The sequence below is a fragment of the Tamandua tetradactyla genome, chromosome 9 (assembly GCF_023851605.1).
Source record: "Tamandua tetradactyla isolate mTamTet1 chromosome 9, mTamTet1.pri, whole genome shotgun sequence".
Lineage (NCBI taxonomy): Eukaryota > Metazoa > Chordata > Mammalia > Pilosa > Myrmecophagidae > Tamandua > Tamandua tetradactyla.
The window spans coordinates 60,203,237-60,222,446 of record NC_135335.1 but is presented as its reverse complement, the minus strand read 5'-3'; the positions used below and the strand labels follow the sequence as shown (position 1 = coordinate 60,222,446).

The 19,210-nt window shown below is 37.3% G+C and overlaps 1 protein-coding gene and 1 long non-coding RNA gene across 4 annotated transcripts in view; one reads left to right on the top strand and one right to left on the bottom strand.

Annotated features, from left to right (window-relative positions):
- Positions 1-4,135, bottom strand: part of LOC143646118 (uncharacterized) — a 54,574-nt gene extending 50,439 nt beyond the window's left edge. For all 3 annotated transcript variants that reach the window (XR_013157297.1, XR_013157299.1, XR_013157298.1), the window contains exons 1-2: positions 3,958-4,135; positions 2,954-2,997 (exon numbers count right to left, since the gene is read on the bottom strand). This is a non-coding gene — a long non-coding RNA (uncharacterized LOC143646118). The remainder of the gene's footprint in view (positions 1-2,953; positions 2,998-3,957) is intronic.
- Positions 1-19,210, top strand: part of CTNND2 (catenin delta 2) — a 990,776-nt gene that overhangs the window by 336,952 nt on the left and 634,614 nt on the right. The gene's annotated exons all lie outside the window — the stretch shown is intronic.

The following is a 19,210-nucleotide window of genomic DNA, read 5'->3' as shown; positions in this document are numbered from 1 at the left end:
GACAGTTGGTGGGGCATAAAGTAGAGGATGCTTAGACAGAGCTTTAGAAGAGATTGACAAGCCCCAAACTCACTTTACCATTTTTACTCTGGTACACACAGTTTTTGAAACTTATTATTACATCTAATGCTTGCCAATATTTGACTTTTCCTCTTTTTTTTTTTAATTTTGACCCACTGCTGGGTATGGAGTGACTCGCCATGGAAACTTGGATTTGCATATGTCTGATGAGTAATGAAGTTGCTTTTTATATTGGCCCTGTGGATATGCTGTTTCGGGAACTGCCTGTTCAAGTATATTGATCTTTTTGTTGTTGTGTTGCCCATCGTTTTCCTATTATGCTGCCTTCAGGGACTTGATTGAATATATATGATGTATTTTCTTCCATGAATGCACTTTCACTTTCTCAATGGTGTCTTTGCTAAACAGAATTTTCCAGTTTTAATATGGGATTCCCAACATAATTTCTTTCTCTTTTTATTTTAGCACTGTTTAAGAATGCCTTGCCTAACCAAACGTGTGAATGTATCCCACATTTTAAACTCAAAGTAAATGTTTGTTTATTTGTTTAATTTTTTCACATTAATGTTCATATTAAATTAAATTTGTTTAATTTTTCACATCTAGAGCTGCATTCCATTCAGACTTGAGTTTTATGTACTTTTTTTTTGGCATGGGCAGACACGATTTTTATGTACTTTTTAAGACGGGAGTTAAGGTATATAATTTTCACTGTACAGATATCCATATGAAAAGATCATCTTTCCCGCCGCACTGTAGGGTCACTGTTATAAATTAGGTATGGCTGTGACTGTGTTTCTGGACTCTGTCCATTTCCACTGATCTGTCATCTGTCATTACATGGAGATCATCTGTCATCATTGCAGCCGCTTTATAATGTGCCCTGTTATCTGGTAGTTTCAGTTATCCAGATTCGGCCTTTTCCTTCAAGGCCACTTATTCTTCTTGATACTTTGCATGCCCATATGCATTTTCGAATCTACTCTCCATTATTTGAGCCCTCGCCAGAAAAACATGCTGGAGTTTTGATAGGAACTGTGATATATCTATCATTTAGTCTGAAATGATTGAAGCTTTTATAATATTAAATCTGGTAAAACACAAATGTAGTATTTGTGTCCAGTCACTTAGATCTATGTGATTTCGATAGTGTTGTGTAGTGTTGAGTGTTGAAGTCTTGCACCATTTTCATAGATTTATTCATAGTATTTGAGGCCTTTTGATGATACTGTAATACTAATTTTGTTTTAAATTATTTATTGCTTGTATGCAGAAATGCAGCTGGTTTTTGTATATTGACACTTTGTTTTTACTTTATTGCCTGAGACTGCCAGTGCCATGTTAAATAGAAATGATAACAAGCCTTTTATGCATTCATAAATAAAGGTGGAGTTTTTGATATTGAACTATCGTTATAGTTTTTAGTTAGGCTTTATATTTGATAGCTAATCTTTATCAAATTGAGGGAATTCCCCTCTATTCCTAATTTGCAAAGATTTTGTTTTAAATCAAGAATGTTGAATTTCATTAAAAAATTTTTATTGCCTCTTAAGGATGATTTTAAACCATTATTATGAATGTCTCACAAGGTGGAGATTATTCCACATCTCTCATGGAGGCATTAAAATAAACCCAAACTACAAACATTTGGGAATGAAATTCCATTTACAGTAAGACTAGGAATCAACTCAGCCAAAACCTGTATATAAGGGAGCTGCTAGGCAGAGGGCAGGTATCGCTTTCCTGATATTATACGGTGAACAGTTCCATTAAAAGAAAAAGAAAAAGAAATGGAAGGAAGGGAGGGAAAGAAGAAAGGAGAGAAGAAAGAAGGAAGGAAGGAAGGAAGGGAGGGAGGAAGGGGACATTTGTGTGACCCAGAGTGCTTAACTGAGTTCTGAAGCAGGAAGGAACACAGACCAGGTGGAGAACCCTGGGGAGAACGAGTTCTAACAAGAGAGAGTAATGTCGGAGGAGGGGCAGCACATGAACTGCATGTTTAGGTGTAGAGTTCCTTCACTGCCCTCATACTCAGCGCCTTCCCCCTTCCCAATCTGTTAGTAAGCTCATGACAGATTGGGATGAGGTTGGCATAATTCAAAAACAAGTAATAAACTGAAAGGTTTAATATAAGATGGTGAGTTAAAATAGAAAAAGGTAAGAAATAAAGAAATCAGCAAAAGGAGAAAATAACCAATGAGAATTTACAAAGGGCTGCAAAAGTACAACTCCAGGAAAAAAAAAGTATATATAGATATACTTATATATATATATGTATGTATCCCAAGGTAATAGAAGATAAAGGTGGGCATCTTCTTTAAAACGTAAAGAAATTTAATATCATGAGAGACAAATGAAATAAACGAAGAGATGATGAATCGAAGAAATGATGAAATAAATAACAGTGTGCTGGCAAAGACCATGGGAAACAGAAAAAATAAAGCCATTGCTGTAACGAAACTACATTGGAAGCATCAAGAGGCAGAACAGGTAGTGCAGAAAAAAGAGGAATGGTATGAGGATATAAAACAGAATATAAAAGAAAAATCACAAGAAATTGAAGCAAGTAAAAAGAAGGCCATGGATAAGGGAGAGAGATAGCTGAGCCAACATATGGGTTGTTATTCTTACAACAATTCTCAACTGAAGGAATTTTCTTACAAGGAGGCAATATCAGCCTGCTTTGTTTTGTTTTTTTAAAATTCTCCCCTGCAATGTTCTGCATCAGAAGACATCTGAAAGATTTCTTCCAGAATTAGGAGGGAGAAGAAACGTGAGGCAAAAATTGTATCACCAGGTACATGGGCCATGAGTCGCATAACCCCAGGGGGCGCCATCTCAGCACAGGGTGAGTTGTGCTGCTAGAGGCACCATGTTCATCCCCAGCCGGGTGGACAAGTCCCCGAGATATGTAGCAGGGGCACTCCCCTACCTTGCAGGCAAAAGAAGATCTTCTCACCAACACAGGAACCCTTCCTGCAAAAATGTATTAAACAAAGCATAGATTCCATCAAGACCTAATCAAGGTGAGTCATTTAGGACTAGAGAGACAGTTAAAAAGGAGAGTGGAATCAGGGATAAGAGTGTGTGGAATAAGAGCCACCCTTTACTTTATAACTGTATTCACTGTTTCCATTTTTGAATAATGAGTGAATTATTTTATAATCAAAATCTGATTTATTTTTAGTCTGATTTTTAAAAGTCACTTTGGAGTGGTGCAATGGTGGCTCAGTGGCAAGAATTCTCGCCTGCTGAGCTGGAGACCCAGGTTCGATTCCCGAAGCCTGCCCATGCCAAAAACAAGCAACAAAAAAGTCACTTTGGTTGGTGCTTAATTGAGATAATCCTAAATGCAACTCTACAAATGAAGACTGAGTGTTTCCTTTCAACATTATTAAATATGGTCCTACTAATATTTGTTTATTGCTTTAGAATTGGAAAAAAGTGCTTTTGCTGATATTGATCTTATTAATAATCACAGTAACCTAATTATATCATTGCATTACATAGGTTTTCAATAACTTGCGCTAGCTCATCTAGTTGTGTGGACCTGGGACCCATTTGGTACAGAGTTCCATAGAAAGTGTTTCAAATTTTGCTGAATTTATTATTTTAGAAGTGTTAGGTAAAATAGGGTCAGGTGAAAAACCCAAAGGAGTTCTTTAAGGTACAATAAATAGCTGGGGGGAGGCAGAGTACATTATTATATAAAATTTAGCTTTACAATTGGCATCCAGCCAAGTTTTCTTTTCCTGAGTCTTTGGGGTTGGTTAGATTTTACAACCTTTTAAATTTATTTCTGTTTACTTGCTACTTCATTAAAAAAATAAATAACATTTTAAATTAACTTGTGTTCATTGGACAACTACATCTTCGAAAGAAAAACTGAGCTGACTTTGAATATGAACTCTAAACAAGCTTGAATTGATCTCTTGCCTTTGAATTTACCAAGGAGACAAAGTCTAGATTCAGTTTGAGAATCATTTTACGATTGTCTGGGATTTTTTAAAAAATGTTGAGATCCAGATAGCTGAAGATCCAGATACACATTCCTGTCAAAGGAGTAGAACATTAGAAAACCAGAATCGGCTATTGCGGCTAGTGGGAGGGTCCTTTTGTGATGAAATGTTGCATAAATAATGCCGATGGGGGTCTAAATTCACTGTTGTCATGGAGACCCTTGTGCTTGGCTGAACTCTATTCTTTTCCCTTTTAAGACAGCAACCCCCGAGCTTGTGGTGTCTCTCCTGCGTCTTGCTTTGCTTTCTCTTAAACTGTGTGCGAGTCAAAGCAGAAATTAAACTGTGATCATTCGGCGTCTTGACTTTTTTGAGGCGGTTCCTGCAGTCCCTTCGTGATTTTTGAGCTCCTCTGTGGTTCCTTTTAGCCGTGGTGCAGGGAGGGATTTGCAGGCGGGTGGAAGCCTGGAATTGCTGGCACCGCTGCCTGGGGACGGAGGGGGAAATAACCCTTCATCTTTGTGACTAGTCCACTTGTTCGTCTAGACCACCGTTTTCAAGTATTTCAGGACCATTTATTTGCAAACGGTGCAGCAAAGGTAAAAGGAAAAAAAAGTCTAAATTAAATGTTATATTTCTCTTTAAGATGTTTTTGTGATGAATGTTGTTTGTGTGATGCTTGAGCTAAAGTTTTTAAACTGCAGGTTGAGAGTTATGGGTAGAAAGCATGGTAAGAATTTACTTCCGGCCTCACCATTCACTTTATTCTGTGAATTAGATGTTGAAATTGTGAAAGACAAATAATGACTTAAACAGAAAGCAGCTGTAAGGATCAAGAGCTATCAACCTCATCAGCTCACTATTGTAACTATTTAATAATTATTTAATATGTTTTTAGTAAAATTTGGTGGGCCGCATAGATACATGCTTTAGATTTTATGAAAGTTATGATTATTCATGGTTGAATAGCCATTTATAATTCAGTTAAAAGAGTTGATTTGAAAATTATGGGCCTTTTGATCCTCAGTGCACAATTAAATTAATAACTCCACCCAGAAGGAATGTATTCAGAAATTAAAGGCATAAATTACACCCGGTAGTGTTACTAGGTAAAGTAACTGTAAAAATTCAGTATATAAGGCAGCTAACTTATTGCATTGCATTCCCTTTCTTACTGAAATTACTTGGTTCCTAAGGATCAGCTTTATGTTAGAACTAGAATACAGTAATTATATGTTTTGATTATTCTAAATGGGGCAGGTGTGAATGAAGCACACATAGCCCATAATTATAGAAAACCTTTATCATCCAAGTTTTTTCCCATTGCTTTTATTCAGATAATTCATTGAGAGAATTGTTGCCAAAATGTATGACTTCATAGATTTCATCTGTGCTTCCACTGTAGTCAAGAAAATAGTTGTAGTGCTCAACAGGTTAAAGAAAAAAAAAAGATTTCAGAAAGCCAGTAATATAACAACTATCGATGTAAATTGTTTATTAGATTGTTATATATTGGTAAGTTAAATGTGGCTTGTGGGAGTCTGAGTAAAATGGAAAGCCTTTAGGTTTTATCTTTAGAGTGTTTTCAGATGGATAATAACTGCAACAGAGAGTGGTTTTCAATTTAATTTTGACCATCAGAAGATAACATTTCTGCATGTTGTTTATTTTTTGAAATATGACTTTGTAACTCAGTTACTAAATATGAATAATGACCTCGTTGATTTAAAGATGATTTATTTTTGTCAGAAACATTGTCATATGTTGGAATATTTTCAATGCCTACCCATAGATGTGTTTTATTTTGAATAAAAAAAACAGGAGGGCTTGCGTAGACTATGGGGCATATCTTACTCAGTTCATATCAGTTAATTAAAAGTTAAAATTTTATGTTAATTATACTCAGCTTAAGAAATCTTTTCTAAGGAATGAAAGTAAAACTCAATAGCATGGATTGAGAATACTAATTTAAGAAAATTTTGATGTTTAGAAATGGTTTCCATATCGAACATTACTTAATAATACTGCCTAAATATAAGGGTAAATAACTTCACTTAAGTAATACAGTGTCTACCACTCATACTTTTTGTAACCTTAGTGTAACTTCAGTATTCTTAAAGGATGTTATGTCTTCAACTATAGGATGCAGGATATGCATGGGATCCAAATAAAGACTTAAGGGAAAAAAGTTTACTAATTATAAACCATCTAAGTATGGTTTATAAACATATTAAAGGGGAAGTAAAGTAGAACTACTTATAAGTTTTTCTTTTTTTTTTTTTTGGTCTAGATATTTACATCCTGCCAATACATCTGAAGACATCTTAGATGGTTTCTTCAGATGGCATTCTAAAACTTAAGCAGAAAATCAAACAAAATGTTATTTAAAAAGAAAATACATTCTGAGAGTCTCCAAAGGCTAAGTTGCAAAATCCTTTCTGGGTTATTTACTCATACATTTTATCCACACAATTAAGAAAAACTACAGCAGTTTCAATCGTTAAAAATAAGTAAGTAAGTAAATAAATAAATAAATAAGTTTCCCCAGGTAGTTTCAGGGCTGGGCCAACTCTGCTGATTATATCGTTAAGTTGGAGAATTATAGCTCAGGAATCTGACTGAAAGTTCCAATTGAGATGGTTTAGACAAAGATTTGTATTAGTGTTTCTACAAGTAGATTATTATGTTAACTTGTGAATTCTGACAATTAAAGCAGAGTTCTTTTCTATAGCTCTTTTAAAATTTGAGTGTTTGCGGTATCTTATATTCATCAAATCTTTGCTGAACCCATCTTAGGTATCAAATCTTTCCTGAGCCCTCATGTGTGCTAAACATGGTACGAGGTGCTACGTACAAAAATGGAAAGCAGTATTCCCTAGTGTCCAAGAACTCAAAAATCTAGAAGGGATACAGATGTGAGAACTAATGATTGTGGTGCAGTAAAATAATTATTCTGATGGTGGGGTGCTGTCGCATATGTGAAAGGGTGTTTTAGTTTATACACTGCATCAAAATATTTGGTATATTTGATCCTCCAAAGGGACAAAGAAAAATTAAGTGGCATGCACAAAATGAACGTATATAAATAACTGTAAAGATTGTCTCCAGAGAGTAGCCGGAGAAATCCTATAAAGATGAAAATCCCATCATGCTACTACTCCATTCAGAGTCAAAGTCAGAGTGACAGCAGCACCTCCGTCATCTGCCACCAGCCTCTCCTTGCCTCTCCTACATCTCCTAGGAGTCTTCTCTCTAGCTCACTTTGCACCAGCCATGCCACTCTCCTTGCCTTTCCCTGTTTCCTTTGTGTTTGCTGTTTCCTTCTGCTTGAATCACTTCCCCAGCCTCTCCTCTCTGCCCCATCCCAGAGAGGTGGAACTCGCTCCCTCACTTTTTCAGATCTTTGCCCAAATATCACGTTGTCCCTGAGGTGATGACTTTACTTGAACCTCCCACTGTCACTTTCCTTTCCTCTGTTATTTGGAGGAACTCTCCATTTCTCTTTGCAGTTTGTTTGTTCATTTTGTTCACTGTTTTCTCCACAGGGACAGGGATTTCTGCCTGATTTCTCCATTGATATACTCCCTGTACTTAGACCCATATTTGCCATATTTGTTGAATGAACAAATGAGGATCTGAATATAGATTTTCTGAAACCACAGCAAACAGCAATCTATGTTTTTAAATAAGAATCTGAATATAGATTTCCTGACACCAAAATAGAGGATCTTATTTTTTTTTTCAGATTTTTAAAAATAAGTAAAACAGTGAATATCTGAAGTTATCATTTGCAATCCACTTTTTAAATGAGAGAGAACTGGTGTGATTGCAGGCACCAGATTCATAATTGCTTATGTACCAATATCCTTTGCCAATCTCCTGTATCAGAGCAAAAATAGTAGTTGAGAAGTTTTCCTCTGTGACGTCAGGTGGAACCTTAGTGAGCAAGCCAGTGTGGGAACCTGACCAGTGACCTCAGCCTTTGTAACCATCCAGTCTGTTTCCTCCACCATAAAGGGAGTGACTGTTACTCTGTTATCTCAGCTCTCCCTAAGGTTCGATGCTTTATCTGCATTTACGCCAAAGTCATTTTTAAAGAACGTGCAAAAAGTATATGCCCTCCTTGAAATAGCAAATTCATGCATTCATGTTTCTAACCTCCATTAACACCAGAAAAAAAAAAAAAGAGTGATTCAATGGCCTGAATTACTTATGTGATATTCTTTAAGCAGCAGCAATTCAATTTAAGTTCTTCTCAAAACTCAAAATACGTTCTTATGTTCCTGTAATGATATGTCAATATTAATCATATTTGTGTGGGTAGCTCATATGAGTTGGCCATATCTAACTCTGGCTCACCTGGAAAGCAGAATAACAGTAGGTATATATTTTTCTCATTTGTGGATCAACTAACCTGCCTCTGTCTCAACCCAATTCATTCTCCATGTGACAAGTTTAATTAAACTCAGTATATGTGGTTTTAAAAATCAGCTCTGCAAGCTCTAGGAATTTAATAAACACTTGTTTTGGCTAATCACATAGTGACCTTCTCCAGTGCATAAATATTTTTCAAAGATATAAGAATTATTTCCTCTAGGAATAAAAGTATTGAATTAGTCTGTAGCTTCCAGTAGTACTAACTCTTTTTAAAATACGAAAAATAATTTCAAGCGTGGGTCAAAACTCTGCTTGTTTCAATATGAGGTAAATAGCTTACTGGAACCATTTTGTCTCTTAAAAGGCACTGCTAATATTTATAAGTATATTGTAACATTTGAATACCTGTTCATTCCACAAGAGTGGCTTCAAATATAATTCTTTATTGCATAACTGCCACATCAATCATATTTTCCTTCTTCCTGTATTTCATCTGCTTCATTCAATTCAAGCCCACTTACTCTTCTGAACCAATTCTGGTAATTTTCAACAGGATGAGTAGAGCTTCTGTGAGAGATGCCATATTCAGCATTGGAATATTAAATGTAATTAAAATTTAGCTGCTGAAGTTCGGGATTGACTACACCCATATTATCATAGAGAATTTCTGGCAAAAATTGGAAATTGTAAATACAGAGGAGAAGATGAAAAAAAATTAGGGGACAGGCTTTTTAGATGGCTTTGAGGCTGTCTCTATATGATACCAGGCAGATGAGTTCTTGGGCTGTTGGAATGGAAGGTGGAGCCTTAGCCAAGGCTGCCTGGTACATTTTGGCATATATTTGGCAAATGTGGGTCACACCCATTGGCAAAATGCCATGCATTATATCATTTATGGATTCTGGGTATGTGTAATTAAACAGAAATTTTGCATTTTCTCATTTTAAAATTTATAAATCTGACTCTGCCTTTTATTTTGTTATTACCATGAAATAATAGTGGGTACATTTATTGAGCACATCCAGTATAATCCAGGTTATTTACTTGAAATATTTCATCAGATCTCCACAAGAACTCTCATTACTAAATAGCACCCCTCTACTCTAGATGTGAAACTTGAAGGTCACGGTAATTTCTTCATTACATGATTTTCTGAGATCGTAGAAGTAAGTTAGTGCAAGATTTTGAACTCATGCCCACTTAACTGCGAAGCTCACCCTCCATCAGCCTTCTGTCTGTTGGTACTGCTCAACTTTGCAATTTCACTTAGATTTTGACATCCTTTGAGATTTCTTTTTGTTCATAGATCACTTCCTTTCCCCACCCCCATTGCATATCTCTTCCTCTATTAGTCTAGCCAGGTGCTCCAGGCTGTTCTGCCCATTACTACAAATGATTCATTCATTCATTAATCTGATCTTTAGAAACCTGTAGGTCTGGGAGTCAGGGATAGGTAGCAGGGTGCTACAGGAACTGCCCATAACAGAATTTACTGGGTACTTGCTGTCCATGTAACTTTCTGACTCAGAGTCTCCAATGCTGGGATTGGGTGTATGTACTTCTAATAAGTTCCATCTAGGCTCCTGGACCCACCAAGATTTGAGAACCACATATCTGATTCTATAGATGTGGAAACTGGCAGTGAGAGAGGTGGAGGGGCAAGTTCAAAGGAGCTGGGGACAGGGCAAAGACAGGAGATGGGAAGGTCACATTGTAGACTAGTGCAGGTACCAGGTTCAAGGTGATAAGAACTTGGACGTGGGCATGGGGCTTATCTCCATATTTATTTTCCCAGCCCACTCTCTGCTACCAGTCTTTATTACATGCCCGTGTCTGTGCATGCACACATAGGAAAAAAAGAGAGTGCAGTAGGCAGACTAGGGAAAATTACTATTGGCATAAGATGAAAGGTGAGTCATTCAGTGCTCAGAAAGCAAATATTAGGTCTACTGGTCAAGGTCTAATCTTGCAATGTCCTCCTCATTCCTTCATCCACTCATTCCTTCCCTCTCGCCGTTCTGATGTGCGGCCTTAGTGTTGCCTGTTTTTGGCTGTACCGAACATTTGCCCTTTTCATTCTGTACATTAAGGTGAAGGAAGCCTAATAGTTCTGAAACACCTTGTAAGTATATTTTAAATCCAATGGCAATATTTATTGAGCTCCCACTATTTGCCAGACACTGTCCTAAGAGGTATGAATAAAGAGATAGCAAGTCACTGCTTTCATGGATCAGGGATTCCAGTGGGGACCAGAAGATAAACCCATGATAATTACAATTACTCCTTCTGCCCCACAAAAGAAATATGCTGCCTCTAAGAGTAGAGTGCTTTGTGCTACAAAGAGGCCTCATCCATCCTAACAAGTGTGAACGAGTCTAATTGCTATAGACTTTCTGTAAAAGTTTACTGTTTGCTCTCATATTTAAAAGGAAGCCAGGGCACCTTTCTTATCATCCATGTTTCCAGGTAACCTTGACATTTTCAGGGAAATTTGAGAAAATCTGTGCTCATTGAAGACACAGTTCCTTGGTATAGTTAATCAGGTATGAAATAGTTCTTTTGATTGTGATGTGGTAGAAAGATACGGTCTTGGAGGTCGCAGTTCCAGTTTCATATGCTGGCCCCCGTTTTCGCCAACTGTGATTTTAAGAAAATACGTTAGCGCTTTGAACACCGTTCTCTCAGTAAAGCTGGTGATCTTGCTGTGGGGCCAGTCGGACATGATGTCCTATATGAAATGTGTAGCCTCTCCCTTATTCATCCATAGAAAAACATTTTATTGGATCAAGATTAGGAGGGAGTTGTTCTTGTACTGTGAACTTTTGTTTTTGTGATACTGTGACCTTGGGGGGAAAAATGTGATATCTCTAATTTTTGAAGGCAGAATTCTAAAAGAATTTAAAAACAGATTACTTTTCAGTTCTGAAGCCTGCAACAAACTTCCAGAAAGTTCACCACTAGTGGGATTTCACCATGCTTAACACTGTCCTGTAAAACTGGTCAACGAAACAGCAGGGCCGATAGAACGCAGGGGACCATTGCCCTCTGGGTCTTTCTTTTTTTTTCCTGTTCTATTTCCCTACTACCTTCTTCTCTTTGTTTTTGTTTTGTGTTTTTTTGGATATGAGGAGGTTATTTTTTTTTTTTTAATTGAGAAAAAGCGGTGAAATGGAATTACATCCAACTCTGGTACCAACTTTACTTCATTTTGTTTTCTTTTCTCTGGTATGTTCCAAAAGAGATTGAAAGCAGCTTAGTCTAGTCTCTTAATCCCTCTGCACTTCAGTTTCAGTACTTGCAAAATTAAAGGCTTCGTCTGTAAGATCCCTTCCAAATTAATAGGATTTTATGATCTCCTATAGGGGCTTCCTAGTGCCGGAGTTAGAAGCACACGCTCTAGCTGTGGAACAGAGCAGGGCAGACTGGACAAGGTGGGGTCTCCCCTGAGTCCCTGGCCCCAACTGTGTCTCTCTCATGTGGGGGTCTCTGCCCTTTGTTAATTTCACACCTCAAAACTTAAAAGTCTTATGAGCAAGAACATCCATTGTGTAATCATTCATTTGATTGCCTGTGCTATGTACAAACTACTGTAACAAAATATAAATGTTAGGAAATAAAATAAACTGTAATGTTAAAAGGTGAGAAGAATAAATTTAAATATAAGTTCCTACCTTTACTTCCCATCCCCCAAAGGGCTTTCTCATGCATACAACTTCAGAGAGAGCGCCTGTCCCCAACCAAGCTTGGAGCTCAGCATCTAAAAAGATGTGTAGGTAAGTTCATCAAGGTCAAAACATGGGAATTCAGAAATACTTCTGTTTGTGAAGGTTAGGCTTCTTTAAAAACCTGTGTCTTGTGGTAAGACCCTGTGACTTGATTATAAGTGGAGTTGAGTTCACTGACAAGATTATATATCGAGGCAAATAAAATCATTTATTAACAAATAAAATCAGTTTGCTGATGTGCACATCATTACCACCAGTCATTCTGCAGATTTGGTACCACAGGGCAATGTTGAAATCACGATGCATTCCATCAAGGTACTAGAAAATTCTCAAGGTATAATATGATGACTGTATGTTGATCACATGTATTAGGCATATGTTTATATATCCCTTTCAAAACGTAGTTTATTTGATCATTAACAGAAGGAAGAATATGTTGTAGAGAAGCCTTGAGTTATGTACTTTCTGTTCAAAAGTTTAATCAAAGGATTGGTTAGGTCTGAGAAGTCAAGCTTATAGAACTTACAGATCCCACAAGCTAGGGAATCACCCATACATTTGATATAGAATTAATTTTCAAAAAGAACCTAGAATGCTGGCATAAGATGAAAACAAAAAGTTACATATTTGGGATATATGCCCTGCCTTGCCCATAGGTTCAGAGGTATCAGCTGTAGAAATATATAATGTGTAGAATCTGGTTTTGACAGAAATTTCGAAAAAAAGGATTGACATTCAGATAAATAAGTTTCACATAAGGCAACCCTATCTAAGGTTGTTAAGAAAGCTAATGTAAGTATAGATTGCATTGATTAAAGTTTCTGTACTACAAAACAAGCAATATTTCTTAAGGACTTGTGCCTTTTCAGCTCAGATCTGGAGTAGTGTGTGAAATGTTCAGTGCCATGATTTAAGACAGGGGCATCAGTAAACAAAAGAGAAGAAGTAGAGAAGTGATCAGAATGATGCAGGCTCCAAAAACAGTGATGAGACCTCTAAACTGCCCTTGTATAAATCATAGAAGAGAGGATATGATTTCTAATGTTGGGGGGTCTGTTTATCATTGGAAAAGTCAATGTAATGGTTTGTTGAATCATAAGGCACAATTAGACCTGGAGTCAGAATCGGAAGCAATTACTGAAATTAGAAGGCGACTCATTATGTTTTTAACAATCAGAGCTGTCCTTCAGTGGAATGATATGTATCTGACTTTGAGCTGCTGTCTTTGGTAGCTTTTGGACAGGGACTCTGAGAAGCTGACTCTTCAAGAAGGAGGGATGATGGGCTAAATGACCTTCTAGATTCCACGCACATGTGAAATTCCATGAGGCTTTCAAGGGCCTTTATCTAGATTCATTAGAACTAGATGCACTTTGGGTGTGCAAAAATCTAGAAAAACCAAAATGGTACTTGCAGCATTCATTGTTTTGCATGTTGAGGTTCCTGGATGTAAGGGAAGGGATGAGAGTTTTGTAACTTGGCCCAAGTGATTTGTGTACCCCTGCTGTTTACAACAGACACAGATAAGGGAAGCTATAGTTTTTGTGTAAATTCACCCTATATGTAAAACTCTGTGGGAAATACCTTAAACTCTGTTGAGTGTCTGTTTCCTCTGGTTAACCTGGGTAATTTATTCCTCTGTTTCCTCATCTGTAAAACTATAATACCAAAATGAATACAAGTATCACCATCATCATCATCATTTCAATCACTATTATTTCTGGAGTCTTTAAAGAGTCTTAAGAGTTTTCACTCCAGGATGGTAAAGGAAGAAAGACATTGCTTTGAGGTAACAGTACATGGCTTAATTTTATTAAAGTGCAGAGGTTCTCCATGCTGATTTTTAGTAGCTAGGATTTAGGCATTGGCTTAACTAAATACCAGTTCTACAGTTTGTGTGTCGTCAGCTATTTAATTTCTGACTCGACTTTTGCTTTTACCATGTGAACAGAAAGTGAAAATTTGTGGGTGGGGTGGGAAATTGGTCTAATGTGTATGAAACGCCTTCTGGAGTCATAAGCAGCTGGCTGGCCAGTTTTCTAGCCAGGTAGGCCAGTGCTGATCAGCTTGGCCCTCTCTATCGGGTAAAACAGCAGTTGATGTAAATTGTAGTACCTAGTTTCAGGGGACGCAAGGATAATTTGGCAGTTCATAAAAAGGCATAAACAAAATATTGGCTAAGCACAGACAGATGTTAAGGTTTATGCTTTGTACATTAATTCATATACTTGAATTCACTTGAATGGAGTTGAGCTTATGGTGTAAGATCTTGCAGGCTCATTATAACTAAGTTGTTATGGGCTGCTAATTTGCTCGAAGCTGCCGTCTCATGAGCTACCCCAACTGCCTTGATGGGTCTCCTGGTAGTTAATAGGATTAAGTGTGAATCTTTTATTTTTTCCCCTGTGGTCTCCCATAATGATATTAGCTTGTCTACAGTGTGACAAATTCAGTGTGCCAGGGGCATCTGATATACTATTCTTTATGACTGAAAATAAGCCTGGAAAGTTGATGATGCACATCCATTAAGACATTGTCGACTTTGGGGGAGGTATGGAAGGATGATGACCATGGAAGGAGTTTATTGGCCACAGTTCATTTTGCTCCGATGTGTATAAGCTGTTTCAGCAGTGGTACATTCATCAGTGCTACATTCCATAAGTGTGTGTTTGGTGATCAGGAGCTGGGTATGGATGTATCCATTATAGACTGTATCTCATTCATTCCCAGCAGAGGAATTTCAAATGAAAAGAAAAATAAAATAAAGGGAAAAGGAACCTTCACAGCTTGAAGATAGACTTAAATTCTGTCTTTTGAAGTTGATCTAAGAAGGATTACACTGAAATGTCCATGTCATAAAGTTGCATTAGTAAAGGGGGTGTTTCTTTTAAGTGACTGAACAATGCTTTAAGAAATGAACACTAGAATTGGATCCAGTTGTCCCATTTGAATTAGTATAAAAATGCTTAGATTTTTTGTTGTTGTTGTTAATACCTAAGCAGTGGGGAACTATATTTCACAGTTGAAACCAAAGGGTTGACAGCATATTGCATGCCTTGTCAAGAATCTAGAAGAGCACTTGGCTGCCTTGGCTTTCTACTGTGGTCTCTGCTGTACCACTAACTGAGTGATCTGAAATTATTCAGCCTCCTTGATTACCAGTTACCGCATCTTTAGCCAAAAAGATTGTTCCCTCACTGGGTCATTAGGAAGATAAAATATTTAGAGGGCAATATAGCTGTTATTATATAAATAATAAAGCTAGTAATACTATTACGCTATCATGTTTGAACAGAATTATTATAATAACGCCCTCTTACCTGATGTAAACCCTGTGGCAGCCCCCTCAATTAGCAGATGTCCTAATAGTAATTAGAAACAGCTCTGGAGGCGAGGAGGAGCAGGAACTCTGAAAGATACACAAAGGACCACTGGAAAGAAATGTCCATAACATGAGCAAAGAAGAGAAATGAGTAGAAGCCAGTAGCTTTCTAGATCTGCAACTCCAGAGGACCTTAGTGTGTCCACCTATTTAGAAAAGAGCTCTGCAGTTGACAGGGATGTTCAGAGGCAGTCAACAGCCTTGCAAGGTAGCATCTTTGCAATATAGTGTATGATTCATGTTCATGCTACTGACCCTCAGATGCCAAAAAATGCTTACATTTCATTAACTCTTATCAATACAATGAGTTCAATGAAATTTCCAAGAGTTCTGTATTTGGAGCATGTGAATAGATTGACCAACTGAGAAGACTCAGGATCATATGTAAAATGTTAGCCTTCTACTTAAGACATAATTTCTCATTGAATGCCTGAAATTCAATCTGGTCCTACCCTCCAAACTGAGCTGGTCACCACTCCCTTAAAAACATACTCATTCCATTCTTGCCTGACTCTGTGCCTTAACTCATGATTTTCCTTCCGTCTATAATGACCATCCTCCACCCATTCCAGTGGTCACCTTTTAAGCCTTCTGAAAGTCCATCTCACGTCCAGCATGGGATGGCTGGCCTTGATTTCTTCCTTTTCCCCCATCTTCCATCTTCCCCAATCGGATCTACTCTTTGAAATTTATGTATATATCTTAAATTGCAGTTTAGCTTGTTTACTCTGTATTCTAGTTAATGATGTACATATTTTAACTCTTTAACTAGATTGTAAACTGTCAACTGGATCCATTTCTGAATCAACTTTCTGTCCATGTCTTCCTTGCCTGTATCTCTCAGCATCTTTTGACATGCTTTGCACATGAACATCTATTGCACTACTATAACTTTATTCATTCATTCCATAAATGTTTATTGGATTTGAATATTTTATTGGAACTATGTGTTTGGTACCGTGGAGTCAGATAAACAAGGTAGCAATCTTTGCCTTAGAATAAAGAAAATAAGAATAATAATCATTCTAAAAAATGAGAATGTGGTTTGCTGCCAGGTAAGTAAGTATAAATGCTTCAAAGCACACCTGTTGGTTGCTGGTAGTAAGAAGGTATGTTTCTTTTTCATTTCATATAAGTGATGGATAAATCTGATATCATGGTACTATCAGTATCATCATATCTTTGAGGACAAATTTTTATTTCCAGTGATTAAATGGAAGAATTCTCTGGAAATTGTGAAGCCACCAAAGGGACTTGAGCCCTTTCCTGCTCCTGAAATGCTGACAGATACTCAACTCTCTGAGAGCAACCAGTAGAATTCGTTAGAGAATTTCATGTTAGGAAGATGATAAATCATGGAAAAGTAGATTACTCTGCCATGTAACTGATATAATATAGAAATACCTGAACAAAGTCAATTTTAAGATTGAGTTTATAAAAAGTCTGGATTTCACAGTTTGACAAGAGAACTTTGGGGATTCATCATCTTAAAATTTAATGTAAGGGCATTTCCCCTGGACTCAAGAAGGAAAACGTGGAAAGGGGAAAGTAGAAATAGATATCCATAGCAAAGGGTGCATGATGAGCACGTGCAAATCCCATTTGGCAGGCTGCAAGTCATTGCTCATGGCTAAGCCAAGGAAACCAGTACTTCCTCTTCCACCACTTAAATATTAGAAGGCTGTATTCTCCACTACAGGATAAACATACACAAGAACATTGGAACAGGACTCCTCACCATCCTCAGTGCCCTCCTTTGGGGATAGCTTTGCTTGGTGATGCCCTTTTTAAATGTTAAAGAGCATTATTATGAAGAGATATTTCAGCTGTAGTGTAAACTGGTAGAGTATAATGAGTCTCATTCTTCCTATGACTGGAAATAATAATTGCAATATTTTATTTTTAGGCTGGCAGGAAAGCAAAGATAAATGAGTATGAAATGATGTGCTATAGTCATTCCATGTTAAGGAAATTTGTGGTATGAGTTTGGCTGTATTATAACTGGTTCTGTGACCTTCATTTAAACAGTGGTAAATAGTTCTAGATTTTTGAGGCAGTAGGTCTCTGAGCATTTGGTTTGAATTGGTTCCAATCCCAGGCTAATCTTTAGGAAAGATATTTAATATCTTTAAGCCTGAGATCTCTCACGTATAAAATGGAGACAATAAAATGCCAACCTCATTGGGTCAATGCAGATAAAACACTTAGCAGAATATTGTACATACTAAATACTTAAAACAGTGATAGTTATTATTATCTGCTATTAGGTCTTGGTGCTGCTATTGTCATAAGTATAATAGTTATTCCCAAGCAGAAAAAGGCATGAGAACCAGTGGTAGAAATTTTTCAAAATGCACATAACTGGGACCCCATTACCTGTAAATTTTTATTCTGTAGTTCTGGAGACTGTAACAAACATTAAAAAAATTCTGAAGTTGTCATGAAGTAGTTTATAGCCACCAATTGTTTTAGTTTCATGGCTGCTGAAACAAATAAGATACAATGGGTTGGCTTAAACAATGGTAATTTTTTAGCTCGTCATTTTGAGGCTAGGAGAAGTCCAAAACTGAGGCATCAGCAAGGCAGTTCTTTCTCCTAGAAGACTGTGGCATTGTGAGGCTGGCTGCTGGAGATCCTTGGTTCTTGGCTTTTCTGTCACGTGAGAATGCACATGGCAACTTCGCCTGGTATCTCTCTCTGACTTTCACTCTGCTTATATAGGACTCTAGTAATCCAGATTAAAGCCCAACCTGATTCAGTGCGGCCACACCTTAACTGAAATAACATCTCAAAGACATCTTATCTACAACAGGTCCACACCCACCAGAATGCAGACCAAAACCACGAACATGTGCAAAGTAGGATGCATGGTCAGTCCACTATATTTAGTAGAGTAGTACCACTAAATATTTAAATCACACCTAATGAATTTTCACATGATCATAAATTACCAAGAACTGTGGCCTTCATTTCATACAGTCTTATTATCTAGATGAATGACGAAAACTGGGGCAAACAAGCTTTATTTGGATATCCTAAAGGCATTTGGCCAGATAAAATGCATTTGGCCATATGCAACAAAGCATATGGAAATTTGCAGGTTGGTCAGAAAGAGACATTTTGTTTCATTTTATTGAAACTGCTCCAGAAAGGTGTGAATGATTCTGCTTCAGAGTTCTGATTCTTGTCATCTGCTGTCTTTGTTGGTGACCCAAGCTTAACACCGTGGTTGTTTAAAACATTAATCTGTCAGTCTTATAAACTCTCCCCGACAGCTCTTGTAGTTGTTTTTGACTCATCATGAAGTCTACATAGCTTTAGAGCTGACATTGATTTGTTCCATCCCATCTTGACATCATGGCTTGTTCTTCTCAGATTTGTTGGACATTTTGCTGTTGGCTTCCAATTATTACCCTGTCATTTGCACTGTCTTCCCATCAGATTTGGTTTGCAATATATTTCGGTGGGGTAAAATTAACCCAAGCTGTGTAGTCAAATGGAAAATAAGTGTGAAGTGGGAATTAAAAGTGATATGAGGAGGAAGATCACCCAGAATTACTTGACGGTACAAATACTTGATGGTGCAATAGGTCAGCTATGCAATGGAACACTGGTGGAGAGGATTATAAAAGGGATAAGTGAGTGTCCCAAGTTCATACCTCAGCCCTGGCCCTGGAACCTGAATCCCTTGCTTGTCCTAAGGCTAGATTCCCTCAGTTTACCCATTTTTCCCCAGGGAAGACTTA